Source organism: Peromyscus leucopus, chromosome 16_21 (assembly GCF_004664715.2).
Source record: "Peromyscus leucopus breed LL Stock chromosome 16_21, UCI_PerLeu_2.1, whole genome shotgun sequence".
Classification (NCBI taxonomy): domain Eukaryota; kingdom Metazoa; phylum Chordata; class Mammalia; order Rodentia; family Cricetidae; genus Peromyscus; species Peromyscus leucopus.
In genome coordinates, this window is record NC_051084.1 from 31,802,627 (window position 1) to 31,821,604 (window position 18,978).

An 18,978-nucleotide genomic window follows, 5' to 3' on the forward strand; every position below is an offset into this window, starting at 1 on the left:
GCGTGGGCTACAGAGTGAGTTCCAGGAAAGGCTCCAAAGCTACACAGAGAAACCCTGTTTCAAAAAAAAAATCAAAATTGTTGAGCTGGAGAGATAGCTCAGTAGTTAAGAACGCATATTTCTTTTTCAGACAACCACAGTTCAATTCCCAGGACTCATATCAGGCAATGCAAAACTCCTGTAACTTGAACTTCAGGGAATCTGATGCCTCTAGCCTCCATGGGTGAGCACATCTGTGCAGACACACAATTAAAAATGAAATAGTTAAGAACACTAGCTACTCTTACAAAGGAGCCGGGTTTGATTCCCAGCACCCACATGGTACTCACAGCTGTCTGTAAGTCCAGTTCTAGGGATCTGGTTCAGTTTTCTTATCTCCTAGGGCACCAGATATGGTTCACATATGTACATACAGGCAAAGCACACACATAAAATAAAGATTTTTATGAAATCAATATTCCTTTGGGGGAAAAAAGGAATCAAGGCTGCTGACATTTGTTTTTCATCTCAGGGACAAAGATGAAGGACGCCACTGTCAACTAAAATAAGAATGAACTGAGCCTTCATAAAACTTTAAAAATGTGTCTTTACTGAAGAATCCACAATGGGCTTCCAAAGCTACATTGAACACTAGAAACTGGAAGCAAAGGGGAAAGAATGGAGAGAGGAAAATTATGCACAACATGTATAGAATGTTTTTAGCCACGAGATAAAATATAAACCTAATTAAATCAAGGTATCTTCTAAGACCATATTCATGTATTTAATTCACATTAGGCATAGAAGATTATTCAGAAGTTTACTTTTCCATGACAAAATTATATAATAATAAACTGAGTCCTTGAAGAACCTTGGCTATACATAATTACTATTCTATGAATAAGTACTGTTTCTTATAAAAGTCTTTCTGATCTTCGGTATCTGTCCCATTCAGTAATCCTGACTGATTGGAAATTGGAGCTGGAAGTGGAAAAGGCTGCAGAAGTTTGCAAATGAAGCTAGGGAAAGGTCAAAGTCTGTCCAGCTGTGACTAGCCTCTTACAGAAGCATGACAACAGGAATCCAGAGGAAGGATCTGCCAGACTATAAGTGTCACATTCTAAAGCACCAGAGTTTTATAATCTATAAAATATTAAGAATTAGGGAGGACCTCCAAACACTCAGGAAAACCTCCTACCTCCAGCCATCATTTCAACAATATTCTAGGCTTGGATGAATAGAAATAATGAGGGGCTTACTATACCATTTAACGAGGGTGTTTGCTTTTTATAAAGGTCTTCTTGAGGTTGATTTGAAATCTACCACTTTTTAACTCTTACCCAACAGACATAGTTTTATAAAGTGGGAGAAGTGTAGATTTGGTGACAGACAGACCAGGGCCAAATTCCAGTTTTCAGAATCTTAGGCAAAAGAACAAATCTCTTGACAGAAGTAATAGATCTCTCTGGCAACCATACTCGGGACAAGGCAAACCCCACCCGATCCTTCCCTATCTTTTTTTCCACAAAATGTCTCAATTTTCACTTTATCACCCTGCTTGAAATTAAATTTCAATTACTTTAAAAGTGTTTAACACTCATTTTTAAATGCAGTGAAGTGTGGTGGGTCGTGAGGGGCAAAAGTGTGTCCTGCATCAGTATGAGCTAGCTCCCAGGTCACCACCTAATACCCTGAGCGCGTCTCTATTACAGTACACCCCACACTGTTTTAGTCATGGCCCTGGCAACAACAGAGAAGGATATTCGAAGATCACATTCCTATCGGCATTCTAGCCCTCCACGCTCCCACCAGAATTGCTCATTTCATTCTGCCCACCGCACTCTGGGGATTCTCTAGCCCACAGCTCCCAACTCTCTTAAAAGCCAGCTTCAAAGTCAGCAGGGCGTAGCTTCGAGGGAGGCTTGGTCTGTGGTGCTGGTCATGAAGCAGAGAAGGGGGATGCAGATGCCCAGTTGTCTTTATCCCTCCCGTTATACTCAGTCTGGTAACCCAGTCCCTGTGGCGCTGCCAGCCACATTGAGAATAGGGCTTCCCCTGCCCCTCAGCTAATCATATCTAGAGACATCCTCCCAGATGCACCCAACAGTGGACCTCCTGGGGGGTTCTTCCTCCAGTCAAACTGACACTGGAAATTAGAGATTATCATAATGGCTTAGACCTGGATCACAGCAGCAGAAGTGGCCATGTCAGGCCAGTTGTGGATACATTTTGATCGCTGAGCCTATTGGAATTCCGGAGCAGAGACAGGATAGAGAGAATTCAAGTTTTTGTCTGGAGCAATTGGAAAGAGAATTGCCATTACCTGGGGTGAGGGTAGATTTCCAATCAACCTCCAAAAGACCTTTATAAAAGCAAGCACCCTCGCTTGCTTTTGTGATGGTATTACTGCATTCAAAAATGAGTGTTAGGCTGGGCGGTAGTAGCGCACATCTTTAATCCCAGCACTTGGAAGGCAGAGGCAGGCAGATCTCTGTGAGTTCGAGGCCAGCCTGGTCCCCAAAGCGAGATCCAGGAAAGGCATAAAGCTACACAGAGAAACCCTGTCTCAAAAAACCAAAAACAAAAACAAAAAAATGAGTATTAAACCGTTTAATAGTGGGATGGTGAAGAATCTGAGAACATGGAGACGGACCTGTGTTCAAAGCTGAATGTGTAAGAACAGGGTTTGGGAAATCATTCTGGAATGGAAACATAAATGCAAGGGCCAGGCACAAGTGTGCACACACCTTTAATCCCAGCACTCAGGAGGCAGAGGCAGGTGAATCTGTGAGTTCAAAGCCAGCCTGGTCTACAGAGTGGGTTCCAGGCCAGCCAGGGCTACAATGTGGGACTCTGTCTCAAAAGGGAGACAGACAGAGAGAGAGAGAGAGAGAGAGAGAGAGAGAGAGAGAGAGAGAGAGAGAGAGAGAATAAATGTCAGAATTGCCAGCATAAAAGAAAACGGATTAGGCTGGTGAGATAGTTCAGTGGTTAAGCACCTACCACCCAAATGTGAAGACCAGAGTTCAGAACCCCAGAACACACATAAAATATCAGGTGGCTGTAATTCTAGCCTCAGAAGCCAGAGATGAGGGGTCCCAAGAGCAAGCTGGCTAGTGAGAATAGGCACACTGGTGAGCTCTGGGTTTGACTGACAGACCCTGCCTCGGTGAAGGTAAGGTGGAAGAGAAATTGGGGATGGTTCTCAGCATCAACCTCAGCTCTTCCCGTGCACATGATGCAGCCACTCATCTGCAAACACCAACACACGCAGGCACACTGCACACATATGACACAGAAAAATGTCACGACCTGCATGGCTCGGCCCTCAAACCCTAACTAGGGGCAGCCAGGAAATGAAAGCCAGTGACAGTGAAGAAACCATAGACCCATACACAGAAAAGCTGGATCAATTGGGCTGTGTGTGCTCTGATAGAATGGCTCCATGCTTCCCCAACAAAGGGGCTGTAAACACTTTCTTCTGACATTGCTCTTGTTGGGGTATTTTATCACACCACTATAGGAAAGTAATTAACACAACAGACTGATAGTTAGTTGCCTTTAAGTGAATTACAAAAATGCATCCTATCTGGGCAGATGGATTGGAAATATGTGCCACCCTCAGACTAAGTTCAGTCCTGCAGATGTTAGCAGGAAGGTTCACACTTTGCCCAGCAAAGGAGGGCTAGAGCTCATGTCCACGTAGCAGAACAATGTGTGGCAGCCAATTTAAGACATCCTGCCCCCGACACACTCTGTTCTTAAATTCCCCAACGTCTCAGTACTGTTGGGTCTCAGTGATGAAGAGCATTGGTTTTGATACTTGACTCTCCGGGTGAAAGCCCAGACTCTGCTCTCAGCTTACTAGGAGCTTTATTTTGTTTTTACATTTATATATTTGTTTGCTTGCACACACACACACACACACACACACACACACACACACACACACCAGAAGTATAGAGGTCACACAGCACACAAATGTGGAGGTCAGAGGACAACTGTGGAAACTGATTCTGTCCTTCCACCACACAGGACTCTGAGGGTGGAACTCAGATTGTCAGCCTTGGTAGCAAGCATCGTGCCACCGCTCGGCATCTCTCTAGGTCTTCACTGGGAGCTTTAGACAAGCTGCTAGATTCTCTGTGAATATGTTCCACCATCCGTTCAATGAGAAGAATAAGAGTACCCTCCTCGCAGAGATAAGTCTATATAGTTTAGACTTAAGAAATAAGAAATAGTGCCGGTTAGTCTGGGAGGAAGGGACTGGACCTCCCTGGACTGAGTCTACCAAGTTGATCACAGTCCTCGGGGGAGGACTTGTCCTGGAAGAGGTGGGAATGGAGGGTGGGCTGGGGGTAAGGGGAGGGCGTGGGAGGGGGGAGAATAGGGGAACCCATGGCTGATATGTAGAACTGAATGGTATTGTAAAATAAAAAATATATATCACAAAAAAAAAAAAAAAAAAAAAAAAAAAAAAAAAAAAAAGAAATAGTGCCGGGCGTTGGTGGCACACGCCTTTAATCCCAGCACTCGGGAGGCAGAGGCAGGCGGATCTCTGTGAGTTCGAGGCCAGTAGCCTGGGCTACCAAGTGAGTTCCAGGAAAGGTCGCAAAGCTACACAGAGAAACCCTGTCTCAGAAAAAAAAAAAAAAAGAAAGAAAGAAAGAAGAAATAGGGCCGGAGAGATGGCTTAGTGGTTAAGAGCATTGACTGCTCTTCCAGAGGTCCTGAGTTCAATTGCCAGTCACCACATGGTGGCTCACAACCATATTCCCAGCAACCACATGGTGGCTCACAACCATCTGTAATGGGATCAGATTCCTTATTCTGGTGTAACTGCTGTGGGATGGTCTGTATGTCAAATTGCTCTGATTGGTCAATAAATAAAACACTGATTGGCCAGTGGCCAGGCAGGAAGTAGGTGGGACAAGGAGAGAGGAGAATTCTGGGAAGTGGAAGGCTGACGCGGAGAGACACTGCAGCCGCCACCATGACCAGCAGCATGTGAAGATGCCGGTAAGCCACCAGCCACGTGGCAAGGTATAGATTTATGGAAATGGATTAATTTAAGCTATAAGAACAGTTAGCAAGAAGCCTGCCACGGCCATACAGTTTGTATGCAATATAAGTCTCTGTGTTTACTTGGTTGGGTCTGAGCGGCTGTGGGACTGGCAGGTGACAAAGATTTGTCCTGACTGTGGGCAAGGCAGAAAAACTCAAGCTACAGTGTAACTATAAAATACATGAATAAATAAATCTTTAAGAAAATAAGAAATATAGTTTAGCCCATATCTCTTGCACCTAGCAGGGGTTCAACAAGTGTTAGTTGATGCCAATATTCCATTTTCAGTAAGATAGCTGAATCTGCTTGTGCACATTTAGCTTAAATGTCTTTCATCTACAGCGTCCATAATTACTATTCAAGACTGCTTCCACCCCATTCTCATAATGAGAGTTTAAAGCGGAGCTCCCCTCTGGTGCCTCCTTGCATTGAATCTCTTGACTAAAATCTAAAGCATAATTCCTGCATACGGACTAATTAGAAATATAGCATTGCCTAAAGAATCCAAGAGGAAAAATCTGAATGAAAAACAACCTTCTGAAAGACCTTGAGCCCTTTGAAGTTGATTCCAGAGAGGTGAATAAAAGGTGTCCTTCCTGCTCCAGGCTGGGGCTACAGTCGTTAAATGCACTAAGTGCCTTTATCCTCGAGTGTGTTTTATCATTTCCTCAGCTTCCAAAACTTAGGAGCTTCAACAGAATAGAACAATTTATATTAGAATGAACATTGGAACATTTTTGTTGGGACAAATATTTACAGGCATGTAGTGACAAAGTTTTAAGAGTTTCTGCAGTGTAGTATGTGAAGCATTGTTTACTAAACCTTGGGACAATCATCTTATTGATGTTCTTTGAAAAAATATTAAATTGGTCTGTTTCCTCTTCCTGAAATGGTAAGTTGTTAAGAACCAAATGGAAATCAGGCTGGAGAGATGGCTCAGAGGGTAAGAGCACCGACTGTTCTTCCAGAGGTCCTGAGTTCAACTCCCAGCACCCACATGGTGGCTCACAACCATTTGTAATGAGATCTGGTGCCCTCTTCTGTATAGATAATAAATAAATAAATAATTTTGAAAAAAAAAACGGAAATCAAAACATGTGTTTCTGCTGGACAGTGGTGGCACACACCTTTAATCCCAGCACTAGGGAGGCAGAGGCAGGCAGATCTCTGTGAGTTTGAGGCCAACCTGGTCTACAGAGTGAGTTCTAGGACAGCCATGACTACACAAAGAAACCCGGTCTTGAAAAAAAAAAATGTGCTTCCAAAAATAAGCTTGTTTCCTCGCATGTCTACCTAAATGAAAACTTTAAAATGGAAAGGAGCAGGGATTGCTCTAACCAATATGAAGTTAAAAAAAAAAGAAAAAGAAAAAAAACTATTTACATATAGGTTTTAAGGCCCTCTGATCATAAATAGCTAGTCGAGACTAATGTCCTTTTCATTTTCTGTTTTTACATTTATTTATTTATTTATTTATTTATTTATTTATTTATATTCTTGTTTATTTGAGGAGGAGCATGAATACCATAGTGTACTTAGGAAGGTCAGAGGACAGTTGATGGGAACTGGGTCTCTCTGTCTTCCACATGGGATCCAGGGGAAAAACTCAAGTCATCAGGCATTGTGGAAGTGCCCTCACCTTCTGGGCCATCTTATCAACCTACCTTCTTTGTTATTGTTGTTGTTGTTGTTGTTGTAGAAGCAAAGAGCTATAATTTCATTTCTGATTTAACTGAAAGGTAACAGTGCATGTAAGAATTTCACAAGATGACCTCACGCCCCTCCTCTGAAGATATATTTTACAATATTACTATATAAAATACCACTTCACATATATTTCACAATGGCACATATTTTAAAACTTTCAGCAAGGGAGAAAGGACAGAAATTTCCATGTTTTCTATGTAGCAATGTTTTCCAACTTAAAGACATTCTGTACTATATAAAAATAACAGTAGAACCAAGATTCTCAGTGGCATCCCCTCTCATACAAGCCTAGCATGACAGTTACACTACGTCTTATTTTAAAAGCCAAAGAATTCTACAAATCATATACCTTAGTTACTTTTCTATTTCTGTGAAGAGATACCATGACCAAGCAACTTATAAAAGAAAGCATTTAATTGGGGCTTGCTTACAGCCTCAGAGGGTTAGTCCATGACCATCACGACAAGGAGCATGGCAGCAGGCAGGCATGGTGCTGGAGTGGTAGCTTGGAGCTTATATCTTAAACAAGGAAGAGGCAGGGAGAGCTAACTAGCAATGGTGTGGGCTTTTGAAACCTGAAAGCCTACCCCTGGTAACGGATCTCCTCCAACAAGGCCACACCTTCTAATCCTTCCCAAACAGTTCCACTGACTGGGGACCAAGCACTCAAATGTACAACCTATGGGAGACATTTTCATCCAAACCACCACATCCCAGTAATGACCAGACTACCTATGTCCACTGGTGCAACATGAATGTTACGGCGGTAACCAACAATTGTCTATGTGGACTTAAGGCTCACTCCAAGAGAGAACTCATGCCTGGAAGTGTAAACCTGGCCAAGAACCCTTGACTGGGGAGGACATAGGCCCTACTGCTATTATTCTTCCAAAGGGACATAATAACAAACTGCCTTCTAAAAAAAATACCCTTATATCCATTTTTCTAAAAGCCAAAGAACTAAATTAGTCCAAGTGAAACCAAAGAAGAAGATAATCTAAAATGTAAGACATCAAAGAAGCTTTCACTGAATCCTTCAGAACAGAAATAATGCTCAGTTATGGCATAAATATGGAACGCATCAATCTAAACAACCAAAGCAGGAGTAACATGGCCTCCATGTATGCTTTCAAAGTGGCTGTGGTGTTTTGTTGCTCTGAGTCCAATGAGCCTATAGGTTCAATACACTACCGTATTATAAGACAGCTCAAATGTATGTGAAGTCTCCTGAGGGCTGGCAGGTTGGAAAGACACAGAACAATAAGAGAATAGTGAAGAAAGCTCTTATCAACCTTGATTTGAAACAAAATAAAAACTAACAAAACAAATCCAGCCCTGCGAGCTGGCTCAGCGGGTGAAGGAGTCTGCTGCTAGGTCTGACATCCTGAGTTCAGTTCCCCCCAGGGCCCACACAGAAGAAGGAAAAAACTGACCTCCCCCCCACACACTGTTGTCTGGCATCCGCACAAGCATCATGGCGTACACACAAGCATCATGGCGTACACACAAGCATCATGGCGTACACACGCACTCATGTATCTAGATCAATAGACGAGTGAGAGAGAGGAGAGAATGTGGTTTTTCAAAATCGTATTTCTTCTTTGTTCCTTGAGTAAGTGGAAATAAACAGAAGCCAGCTTGGTAACATAAAGAAAATCAAACTGGACCTTGAAAACACTGCATCTATTATCCCCAAATCAATAAAGACACGGGGGAGGGGAGGGAAGGGGAGGGCCAGTTGTAAGTAACTGTTTTTAAAACTTCACATTTCTCTAAGTCCTGGGGTTTTGTTTTGTTTTTTTAAGTTTTTAAAACTCTACAGAATCTTTAAATCAAACCATCCAAATTCATTATTTATGGATAATTTTTAAGTTTCTCCATGGACTCTGGCTATGTGCCTATTAACGCTATTGAACTATTTTTGATCCCACATATTTTGTATCTTTTCGATGGGAAATGGGATGCTTTCTCCCCTGGCTCCAAAGCACGACTCTCACGCTTCTCCCCTGCCCTGCGACCATCTTCCTCAGGGTCTGCTGTAGGTTGTCCTTCTCTGGCTTCTCAGACATGGAGGTCCCTCCCTCCCTTACATACACTCTGTCTCTGATCTCACTGCATCGCTCACTCAGAACAGGTTCACTGTACAGTTTCAGTTCTGTTTACAACCTCTGACTCACAAAGCCATCTATAGAGTCCAGTCCTCTCTTGTGCTTCAGGGCCTGCTAATCCACTGCTCACCAGGCTGCCTCACAAACTGAATTCATGGTCTTTCCCCTAAAACACAGTTGGTGGCATATGCCTTTGATCCCAATACTCAGGAGGCAGAAGCATCTCTGTGAGTTCCAGGCCAACCAAAGATACATAGTGAGATTCTGTCTCAAAAAAAAAAAAAGTAGTGGCTTTCTCTTTTAGTTCTAAACTGCATTAAAGATATCATCCTAAGGCTAGACACCAAACCCAGAAACTTCCAGAATATCCTTTCCCTCTTGCCTTCTCTTCACATTAGGTCAGTGAAAAGACCAACCCTCTAAAGCCCATATTGGCCAATTCAGTCCTCTGTTCCCACCTCTACTTCCTTAGCTCAGGTCTCACAAGATTATTCTGAGTTGGCAATGAAACCCCAATTAGTCTCCCTTCTTCTAATCTATCCTCCAAGTTATTCCCGAACTGATATCTTTAATATAAAATCAAATGTTGCATTAACTTCCTGGGTAAAACCATCGCGATTCCTCAGTTTTGACACGCTCAAATTTCAGACTTCAGTGACAGACATGGTCGTTCACGTCTTTAATTCCAGCACTGAAAGGGCAGGGGCAGGCGGATCTCTGTGAGTTCTGGGCCAACCTGGTCAACAAAGTGAGATCCAGGCTAGCCAGGCTGCATGGTAAGACCCTATCACAGAAAATAAACCAAATTGAGACTTCACCAAATGACTCAGTAGTGCCTTCTAGCCTGCCTCACCAAATTCCCGTGTCTTTGACACACCTCTTTTCTGTACTCCCCCCAACCATGGTAAAGAATTCGAAGGTCTCTTAATGGACAATACCAGTTACACCCTTCGACTTTTACTCTGTTCTTTCTGCCTCGAGTGTCCCTCCTCAGTAGCCACTGGGCAAATACCAACTTGGCTTTCAAATTTCAGCTCAATCCATTTAAAGCCTTAATACATGTTGAGCCAGTAAGACAGCTTTGCAGGCACAGATGCTTGCTGCTGCCAGGCAACCTGAGTTCCATCCCGGGAACCCACAGGGTAGAAGGAAAGAACCAATTCCTATGAGTTGCCTTCTATCCTCCACATACATCACATAATGCTCTGTCTCTGTCTCTCTCTCTCTCTGTCACTCTCTCTCTCCCTCTCTCTCTCTCTCTCTCTCTCACACACACACACACACACACACACACACACACACACACACAGCACAGAGATGCAGGGTATGGAAGGTATAGGACTCAAAGGAGAGCAGGCAAGGGTCAGTGGTTAAAGATGCTTACCACCAAGACTGATGACTGGGTTCTAGACCCACATGGTAGGAGAGAGAACCAACTCCCAAGGGTTGTCCTCGGAACTCCACACAGGCACTGTGCCCCGCACACACACACACACACACACACACACACACACACACGCACACACACGCACGCGCACACACACATCCACAAATGAATAAATGAAAGAATAAAAGGGGGCTGTCCCTGCAAAAACCCAATTTGAAAGCACAGACTCATGGGAGTGGAGAACAAGATCAAGACAATGAGAGACCATTCTGTCAACAACTAAGCTCGTCTAGCTAACAATCAGGGCAAGTCAACCAGAGTGAACCCACCGGTTGTCAGGCTGGCAGTCAGCCAGGGGAGCTTTCCATGGAGTGTACTGACGAACACTAAACAACAAAAGAAAGCATCTCTAGAAGCAAAAGAAATAACCATGTGGATGAATAATCATTCTATGCCCCAAGCCGACTAAAAGCTGCTGGCTACCCCAGCTCACTCTCACCCACCCCTGACCTCTCAGACTGTTTTCCAGGAAGTGCTGGTAGCATAAAAGATCAATAGAGAGAACTCAACAAGGTAACTGGAAAATAAAGCCAAGCGTGGTAGTACCTGCCTTTAACCATGTTGGATCTCTGTGAGTTCAAGGCCAGCCTGGTCTACATAGTGAGTTCCGGGACAGCCAGGGCTATGTAGAGAAACCCTGCCTCAAGAAGAGAATAGAAAAGGAAAGGAAAGAAGGGAGAGGAGAGGAGGGGAGGGAATAGAGGGAGGGAGGGAGGGAGGGAGGGAGGGAGGGAGGGAGGAGAGAAAGAAAGAGAGAAAGAAAGAAAGAAAGAGAGAAAGAAAGAGAGAAAGAAAGAGAGAAAGAAAGAAAGAAAGAAAGAAAGAAAGAAAGAAAGAAAGAAAGAAAGAAAGAAAGAGAGAGAAAGAAGAGAGAGAGGAGAGAGAGAGGAAAGATGGAGCGAGAGAGGGAGGGACATAGGGAGGAGCAGAGAGAGAAGCAGAGGGAGAGAGAAAATAAGAACCCAAGCAAACATCATATGAACAAGAACCAGTGATAGAAATAGAGAAAGAGCCAAGTGAAAAAGTTACATGTGTGTTCACATAGCATACATAAAAACACATCCAAATATATATTCTCTACTTAATAATGAATGCAAGTTGGGGGACTGGAGAGATGGCCTAGTGATTAAGAGTGCATGCCTCTCTTCCAGAGGAGCTGAGTTCAGTTCCCAGCACCATGTAACCATAACCACCTGGAACTCCAGCTCCATGGAATCTAATGCTCTTCTCTAGTCTCTGTGAGCATCTGCACACATGTGACATGTGTACACACACACACACACACACACACACACACACACACAAAAAAAAAAAAAAAGTTAAAATCTTTTTAAAAGAATGCAAATTTGGTGTGCTGGTGAGCACCTATGATCCCAGCACCACAGAAAATGAGGCAGGGGGATTGTGAGTTTAAGGCCAGCCTGGTGAGAATGTCTCAGAAGAAGGGGGGTGGGAGGATGCAAATAAGAACTGCAAAGTCAGCCAGGGGGAGAGAGATAAAGGACATTGTGAGAGAACAGGGAAAGAGAAAAGAGTCAAGAAACAAATTTAAAAAAGAAAAAAACAAAAACAAAAAGTAAAACTCTAGTTATAAATAAGATATTATGCTCAGGAACATTGATACATAGCAGATTACACAAGAACAAACCATGTGCACTCTTCTTTACCTATACTTCATACCACAGGATCAATAAATACTAACATTAAATACAGTTAAAAATAACTTCACACACAAAAAGGATACCAATAGTTTTTGAGTGTTCAAAAAGATGTCCAACCTCATCCATAATAAATTTTTTTTTTAATAGAGTGACGTGCGAATGTCCACTCGCGGCCCTCTGCTCTCGACTACAGATGCATTGTGGGCAGCTGCTTCCAGTGCTTGCTGCCTTGGCTTTTCCATGGTGATGCCGTACGAACTGTGAGCCAAAGAGACCCTTTCTCCCTGAAGTTGCTTTTGTCTGGGTGTTTTAACACAGTGACGAGGCACTAATATAAGATGGAAATCATGGAACTGCTCTATCTAATTTTAAAAAATAACTCATAATGCAATCCCCTCTAAAATCAAAAGCAAAAAAATGAACTTTATTCATATTTCAATTAAGCTCCATAACCACACACAGAGGGATAATTTTAAGTGACTTCAAAACACATAGTATTTGTATTCATAGCCCTAGAAAGATAACTTCTAGGAAAAAAAATTAAAATATTCTTTGAAAGCTAAAATATTCTTTGCAAAATGTATTCTTATAATACATATGTGTATATCTATTTAAGTATATTAATAAGCACATATACATGCATATATGTACACAAGTAACTTCATTTGATGAGGAAATGGTTTTCGGTATTGAAAAAAGATACAAATATAAAATCAGAAATTTTAAATTGCAGCTTATGATTCTACATTTAAAAGTGTCAGTACAGTCCATCATACACTCTTTCTGAGAAATACCAACTTTCTAACTCTGTTGATAAAAATTGGGAGAGACAGCATGGTACCCCTAGTATCTGGACTGTTCACTGACTGCGGTTTCCCATGAGGACGAAGGGAGCCCAGGACCACAGGCAGGAGCTGGGGACTGCTTGTGTGGGGAAGTAAAGCCTGTTGGGTTTTATCAAATGCTCATGAGCCAGGGAGCAATGTGGCTAGATTTTAACTGAGATTTTAAAAATGTAAATAAAAGTAAGTAAATAAAATAAAAAAGCTGAAGAACCAAAGGAGTCTTACTAACCCAAATGTGAGCGTTGATGGGATAGAAATTACAGCAGAACAAAGCATAAACGAGATATTAAAATTAGTCCAGGAAAGAAAAACTCAATAGTCTCCTTTCAAAATTGTTAAGATACCACCTAATTCCTAAAACTCAACAAATACAGGGAAACTCGAGCTATGCTTTAGGGTTAATTAATAATTTTTAAAAAAGAGATTTTTTACAGGCTAAGTCTAAGCAATAAAAATAATAAAGAACTACAGAATGGTAAAAATCACTATTTATAACCTTAATATGACGATAGATGTGGACAGTGCTCTTCAGTGAAAGCCAAAACGGTTAGGTGAATGTGTAAGAAGGACACTGAGGATCACAGAAACTGAACCCACTGATCAATCTTACCCTCCCTAACAGGAAGACTGACCAGACACTGTACGTCTTGACAGGACACAGTAGGAATGATATCACACCACCTCAGATGTATTCCTTCCAGAAGAATTGAACCTAATCAATGGTTTATTGCAAGGAAGAATATGCTGATTTTTTTTCATTTTAGTAATTTTAGAAGATGTTCAGTAATATCTGTAGAACATAATTCACATCTCTCTAGCGACACTTATTTACTATCTGAAAATGCTCACCATCTCTAGTAACTAGAGAAATGAAAAATTAACAACAGATGCTACTGAACATCTTCTAGGATAGCTAAAATGAAAAAGATCAGCAATATGAGATCAAAGACAAGAAACAAGTCAAAATCTCACATGCAGCTAGTGACAACTTCTTTAGCCATCTGGTTTAGCCAGGCTGGCTAGTTTTAACCCATCAAACAAATACTTTTTTATTTTTAATTTGTGTGCATGCACACGCGTGCGTGTGCGTGTGCGTGTGCGTGTGCGTGTGCGTGTGCGTGTGCGTGTGCGTGTGCGTGTGTGTGTGTGTGTGTGTGTGTGTGTATCAGAGGCCAAAAGAGGGCATGAGATCCCCTAGAACTGGAATTATAAGCGGCCTGACACGAATGTCGGAAATGGAACTCCAATCCTCTACAAAAGTAATACACACTCTTAACTGCCGAGCCATCTCCTCCAGCCCATGAATTAATTTAATATATATAAATTATTTCTCAATGAACTTGAATTAAACAAAAAAAAATTTCCTTGACTTGGAAAAGGGCTTTCCAGGCATGCATGGAGTCCTAAGTTTGATTCCAAGCACTGCAAAAAGAAAGGAGTAGGGAGAAAGAAAATATTTAGCTCTTTGAGTGGTTCTCACAGGTTCTTTGAACAAATTCTCTTGTGAGTTAATCAGCTGTTCTTTAGCACATGGGTCCCGCTTCAATGCACCACTCAATTTCTTTAGTACCCAAGCCTGACTTTATTTCTTCTTTTCAGACAGGGTCTTATTACATGTTCCTGACTGTCTTTTATTTACCCAGTATTTACTCACTGTTTTCCTAATTCAGCCTCCAAAATTAGGATAACAGGTATGCAGAGTCACACACAGCTCCAAGTTAACTTCTTTTCAAAGTTTTTTTTTTAATTGTGCGAGTATGAGGGTTATGTTAAGTGCACTGCATGTGTTCAATGGCCAAGGAGGCCAGGAGAGGACACTGGATCCCTTGACCTAGAGTTACAGATGGTTGTGAGCCATCTTCTGGGTGCTAGGAACCAAACGCAGGTTCTCTGGAAGAAAGACAAGTGCTCTTAACCACTGAGCCATCTCTCCAGCCCCTCAACTGGACCTATAATATTTACTTCCCAGGTTACAAACCTATGTGTCCAGGTTATCCTCAATGTCATCCCACATACCTGATTATGTTGATTAATTGCATATTAATTACAAATGTGTGCCATTTATAACTTAGTACGAAGATATATATTTTATGTGAATTTTTTCTTGCAATAACTCTAAATTAGCTCACATCTGTTTATAGTCAAAACTATAGAAATATAGTTTTTGTTATATGGTTATACTACTTTGTTATATGGTTATACTATTTTTTAAAAAATCTTCTTGAAGTTATTTTTAATAATAGAATATAAAAAAGACTAAGATGATTGACTCAATATCTGAATATTCACATGAAGAGCCTTAGCAAAATTTTAACTGCTGCTCTCTTATCTTTTTTCAGTACGATGTTGTGTTGACAGCAGGAGTTTCTATAATCATTTTTCATTTACATAGGTCAAGGTTAGCATGGTATGAGAAACAGCCCTAGGCCCAGAATTCTCAAGACAGCAGGTGTTTTGTGGCTATTTGAAGATCAAAATACATTAGAAAGTTTTATCTCCGAATTCCTTCCTCCTGCCCAGAAACTTTGCTCCCAATTAGACTGATCCAGTTAGTTTTGGCCTAAATGAATTTGAAATTCAAGCTAAATTTACATCAAAAAGTTTTTTTGTTTTAAATTTGTTTGGTTAGTTGGTTGGGGTTTTTTTGTTTTTGTTTTTGTTTTAAGAAAAAGCATAGTGGTTCGTGCTTTAGCCCCAGCACTTGGGAGCAGAGGTTGCTCTGGAACTCACAGCGGTATTTTATCTTACTGTGGTTTAAGAATGAACTGACCTATAATCCCAGAACTCGGGAGGCAGAGGCAGGCGGATCTCTGCAGTTTCCAGGCCAGTCAGGTTTATATAGTTAAGACTCTGTCTCAAAAACAAGAGAGAGAGTAAAAGAAGAAAAACAACTAGCCACATTAAACAATGCGTTAGACAAAATACAAGAGCCTCGTGTCCACAGATTTGGGCAAAACCAAATGTTCTATTGTAAACAATGACCCGATCAGAGCTGTTCCGATATGAAGATGCCTGGCTGTACTTAAACAACTCAATTTCTCCCCAGACACCAAGCCTCTCTAGTCTTTTTCTGGATTGAGTAGTGGGTCTTTTTCTTTTCCTTCTCCTAAACAACCTGAGGCCACGTTTATGCCCACGTAAATCAGCTGGTGAGTCTAAAGGGCAGGACTTCCCCACTTCTAGTTCCACCAAAACACAAGTCACACCATTTCCTCACTCAAGCCTGCCCCCAGAGCAAGGGGCAGGAGGTTTACATGAAATCCCTCCCTTAGACTTCTGTGTGTGATAAATACACATACACAATAAAGACAATGCTGTACTTCCTCCTCTGTCGATCTGTAGGACACAGAGCCATGAAGCTGTGGCTCAGAACCGCTCCCTTTTTCATTTTTTTAGTCTTATTCTTGGCTGGTTTATATCCTCACACTTTCTTTTTTCTTTCACACCACATTTAATTCATCTTATCTTGAATTTCATGTAGCCTTGTAAGCACCTTAAATCCTTTCTACCACAGGAGAGGAATGCATAAGCAGTCTTTCTACACATCCGCAAAAGCAATCTTTTCTCATTTGCCCTGGATCAAGCCTTCAAATTTTTAACTCCGTATCAACATACAAGTTATCAAAACCCACGAGTTCTTTCTGGCTTTGCTTTGTCAGTTCCCTCTTTACAAATACTTAAGGCTGCACACAAGTAATTCAAGGAAAACATTCACGCACGATTTAAGTTTAGAGGCTGGTGATAGAAACCGAATTGTTTGCACAAATAAACTGCTCGCTGCACAAGCTTTATACTGGAGGAACGTGAGGTCCCCAGTGCCCCACATACAGTTACTCGAAGAGGAAAGACTCCGTTACACTGCAGGAATGTTTAAGTGCTCTGATGGAAGAACACCATAGCTTGGGCACTGGCACATGAGAGTCTGTTTTCATGCTATTTTTAATGTCACTATCAAAGACTCCACATAGGAGAACTGAGCTCCTACTCAGTTGAGTCAGCCTGAGTTCTTACACAAGAAAAAAAAAAAAAAAAAAAACTGTGTTCAAACATCACATTTTTATCTAAATCTGAAAGGCTTGCAGATCTCCTCAGAACAGTAGACTTTTAAAATCGGAGCTGTCATAAAGTAGTCCAGAGTTCAGTGTAACTAAAAGGAAATCGCCTCATAAAAGTAACAAACGCAAAACACAGTTTCCAGTCATCCCATTTTAGAGGAATAATGTCCCTTCATTTCCCCCAAAGTCATCTAACTGAACGACAAATAAGCTGCACGTATCAGGGTTTGCCTTCTAACAAAGTTTGATTTTAAGAAGTTGACACTTGACTCACCTACGGCAGGACAGGGTATTGCCCACACAACAGACACTAACCCGCTGCCCAAACAATCTCTTGTGTTTGGGAAGTCAGTACCACTGTTACGGCTCACAATTTGGCTTATGATGCATTTGTGAGCAAACAGCCTGACAAGCACCCTAGTGTATTTCAGGATGACTGACAGGGCACAGTGGCCCAAGCAGGAAGGGGGATGGGTGCTCTTAAAGCCACAAGGCAGTGGAGACAAACATCAAACTTTAGATTCTGATCTCTAAAGGGTGCAATGAAAAGCCATCCGTGATCAACATGAATACAACTTTCATGCACTCTGTATACTCAAATCACTGTAAATCCAAAATGGAATTGATACAAGCAGAAATAAAGAACTTACAGCAGGCATTCTCTATACTTCCTGAAACTATCACATTTATAAATTACTCGAGAATATTCCAGTTCCTTTTTACAGAAATCAAATCAATGTACCCAGAGAAAAGATATCACCATTAGGCATGATGCCAAGAGATCTTACAACAGTAATGTAAAAATATCTAATCAAAGTAGTTTAAGCCAGGTGTGGTGGTGCACACCTTTAATCTCAGAACTCAGGAGGTAGAGGCAGGTGGATCTCTGTGAGTTTAAAGCTAGCTTGGTCTACATAGTGAATTTCAGGCCAGTCAAGGATACACAGTAAAACCTGTCTTCAATTAAATAATTTAATGGAGCTGGAGGAAATGGTTCAGGAATTAAGAGCACCGGCTGCTCTTCCAGAAGACCCAAGTTAAATGCCCAGCACTCACAAGGTGGCTCACAACCATCTGTAACTCCAGCCCCATGAGATAAATGTCCTATCTGGCCTCCATGGGCACTAGCACACACATGGTGCTCAGACATACATGTAGATAAAACATCACACATACAAAATAAATAATGTTTAGATTTTAAGTAATTTAAGTATCACAAATTAATCAAAATTGTTATTGGAGAGAGAAGCAAGAGATACATGCATTTCTCTTTACTGTATTCTTTCCCTGCTATCAATTTCCCTGGTTGAAAAGCAGAACAAAATACTAGGAAATTCTAACTATGGTTATTTGCACACTAGTTTCACCTAGGAAAATATTTAATCGATGCACTGGCTTAATTCTTCACATTTGTAATTTTTCTATATTATTTTACAACTTATCACTTACTTGATGATTAGTTCACACAGCTTATTTTCTTTATTTTAGTTTATTTTTTGTTTTAAATGCAATCCCTTACTTTGCCAGTTGAGGGTGTCGCTAGATTCTAAATATCCTCAATATTATCCTGCATATTTATTTTCATACTTCAGTACAAACTGCAACAGAACATCTCAGCATTCCTCAGAAATTTTACTTAGAAATATTTGTTTGTTTAGCCAGTATAAATTTGATTTGTAGTCCTTTTAACTTACATTTTCTAACTTCCATGTTTAATTATTGCTAATTGTCCCTTAAATATAAGAAGCTACAGGATTAATTATAGGAAAGATGGTTTCTGTTATGATAGCATAATTATGTGTCTCGTGAGCATGCAATGTTATGACTAACAAATTTCGCATGCAACCTGCAAAGTCCTCGTTTTACAACTAAACACTCGATTTGTACCCCCTTCAGTGACAGATTTTTTTTTTTTTTTTTTTTTTTTTTTTTTGAGCTGAGGATCGAACCCAGGGTCTTGCTCTTGCTAGGCAAGCACTCTACCACTGAACTAAATCCCCAACCCAACACTAGATTTGAATAGTGATGAACATCCATTGGCCTGGTTCACTCTAAAAGTAAAAACTTCCCTATGTAACCAGCCGAAATCACTAGTAACTCAGAGTTTTCTT

The 18,978-nt window shown here is 41.2% G+C and overlaps 1 protein-coding gene across 3 annotated transcripts in view; it reads right to left on the reverse strand.

The window, feature by feature from the left end:
- Positions 1 to 18,978, reverse strand: part of Ctnna3 (catenin alpha 3) — a 1,489,259-nt gene that overhangs the window by 1,454,495 nt on the left and 15,786 nt on the right. Inside the window, exon 1 of one of the 3 annotated variants that reach the window (XM_037199947.1) lies at positions 17,142 to 17,279. The exons of 1 other annotated variant lie outside the window; for it this stretch is intronic. The gene's annotated coding sequence lies outside the window, so the exon portion shown is untranslated. Of the gene's footprint in view, positions 1 to 17,141; positions 17,280 to 18,978 lie in introns of those variants that run through there. One more of the 3 variants, XM_028881063.2, reaches the window with a different exon arrangement.